A 2,401-nucleotide genomic window follows, 5' to 3' on the forward strand; every position below is an offset into this window, starting at 1 on the left:
ACTGGAGTTCAGACGTGTGCTCTTCCGATCTTTTTAAATATAGTTTTTGAAATATAATATTTATAAAATAATGTTTTAGCATCTAAACTAATTATAAATAATTATTTTCAAAAATTCAACTTTTTGTACCTTTTATATGAAAAAATACATATATTGCACTAGAATTGCTATAAAATAATGGGGAATTTTATTTTTCACTCCAAATGTATTTATAACTTTCTATATAACAATTTATGATAATAAATTATAATTGTTACAAATGAAGATTACGAATGACAGTTTTACATGTGGCAGCATCTGCATCTGCATTAATTCCGATATTTCTGTGATATTAACTGATTTCTATGATGATCAACATAATTAGTTACTATATATTTTGTCATTTCTTGTAATGTAAACCACATTTATATATATACATCTGTTAAATATTAGCAATAAATATATTTATTATAAATATTTAAGTTATTTAATCTTACTATATTAATGCTGACATGAACATCGAAATATAGGGCATGACAACTCATCTTGATAACATGGATATCAAAATTGATGCAAATGCAATGCTGTCACATGGAATAACTGTCCTTTATTCGTAACAAGTATAAAATTCCACCTCATTTTATGGCAATTTAATGCAATATATGTATTTTTTTATATCAAAAAGGTACAAAAAGTTAAATATTTTAAAATTATTTGATGTTAAAACGTTATTTTATAGGCATCACATTTCAAAAACTATATTTAAAATAAAAATATTTTAAGTATTATATTTAAAGTATGTCTCAAAAATTATTCAAGATAAAAATGTTATTTTAAATATTATATCTTATCAGCTATTTAAGAAACAGGACAGCATTTCGAATAACTTATGTATTGAAAAATGAGAGTGGATTAGACTTAGGGGAAACCACTATAAACAAAACGCACCGTGCTATCTGCCGCAAGGTGGTGGGAAGTGATAATGTTTCGTCATAAAAAAAATAAAACAATTTTTCACCGGTATGTATGAATATATAACTAGTTTTATAATAAAAGTAACAAGTTATGATTTTAATGAAATTTTGTGTACATAAGTTACATAAACAGGTAAATTTACAAAATATCAGTTGCGATGGAAAAACGATTTTGAAATCACCCTTTAAAGTTAAACAATATTTAATTTTTTTTGCTATCGAAAACTATTCAAGATATTAAAAAATGTTATATATAAAAGTTTTACAATAAAATTATTTCTATTCATTTACGTTAATAATATTTTTTAGAATAATTATATTTAAAAAAATTTTTGAAAATAATTATTTAAAAAAAATGCTATTAACGTAAATGAATAAAGGTAATTTTAATGTAAAACTTATCTATCTAAATTATCTATCTAAATGATCTAAATTATCTAAATTATCTAAAAACATTTTTTGATATCTTGAATACTTTTTGAGATATAATGAAAAAAAATTAATTTATATGTAAGAGGTGGTTTTTCAATCCTTGAAACTGTTTTTTAGCACTAACTGATAATTTCTAAATTTATCTATTTATGTGACCTCAAAGTGTATTAAGTTTCATTAAAATCAGAATTTATTTACGCCAACATTTTTAGCATGATACCTTATAAATATGTAATCACATGTATATACATATATTATTTGGTGATTTTACATTCATAAAATATCGATTTTTTATCACTTTGCGAGGTTCTCTTGTAATTATAAAATAAACCTTAGTGAACATTTCGAAAGCTGAACCATTGTTTAGATATAAGCATTTTTATACGTTAGGATTTTGTATGTTAGGCATAAAAACATTGCGCAACAGAAGCATTTTAATTAGCACGACTATACAAAAAATTCATATACCATTTCTTGAGAGTAATACGTACGCTAATATTTTTAGCACGATATTTTAAATGTGAAATCACCAAATAATATATTTACATGTAATTACATATTTATACCATGCTAAAAATGTTGGCGTATTACTTTCAAGAAATGGCAGATATGTATTTTTTGTATGGTCGTATTAATGAAAATACTTCTGATGAGTTTTTACGTCTAACATATGAAATGCTAACATACAAAAATGCTTATATTTCAGAAATGATTGAGCTTTTGATCTATGTTCACAAAGTTTTTACTTATTGTCAGTCTGGAGCGTACTATCTATTAGAAGCAAGACGGAATATTTTGAAGGGGATTACTTGTAATTACCTTTTAATGTAATAGATTTCTTTTTATTTGGACATTCATCATATATTTTCATTATACCTCGTATATAGATAGATATAGATTGTTACAATTAGTGCTCGGAAAAAGAACCGGGTAACAAGAAAATTTGAGAACCGCCCGCCCGCCCGTCATTCGTTGCACACGGATGAGAACCGATTCCTCGGGTACCCGTATCACGC

The 2,401-nt window shown here is 25.0% G+C and overlaps 1 protein-coding gene across 1 annotated transcript in view; it reads left to right on the forward strand.

Moving 5' to 3' along the window:
- The window catches only part of LOC105450094 (FAD synthase-like), a 65,360-nt gene that overhangs the window by 47,608 nt on the left and 15,351 nt on the right, over nt 1-2,401 (forward strand). The window lies entirely within an intron of this gene.

The sequence above is a fragment of the Wasmannia auropunctata genome, unplaced genomic scaffold, assembly GCF_000956235.1.
Source record: "Wasmannia auropunctata unplaced genomic scaffold, wasmannia.A_1.0 LD336111.1, whole genome shotgun sequence".
NCBI classification, from domain to species: domain Eukaryota; kingdom Metazoa; phylum Arthropoda; class Insecta; order Hymenoptera; family Formicidae; genus Wasmannia; species Wasmannia auropunctata.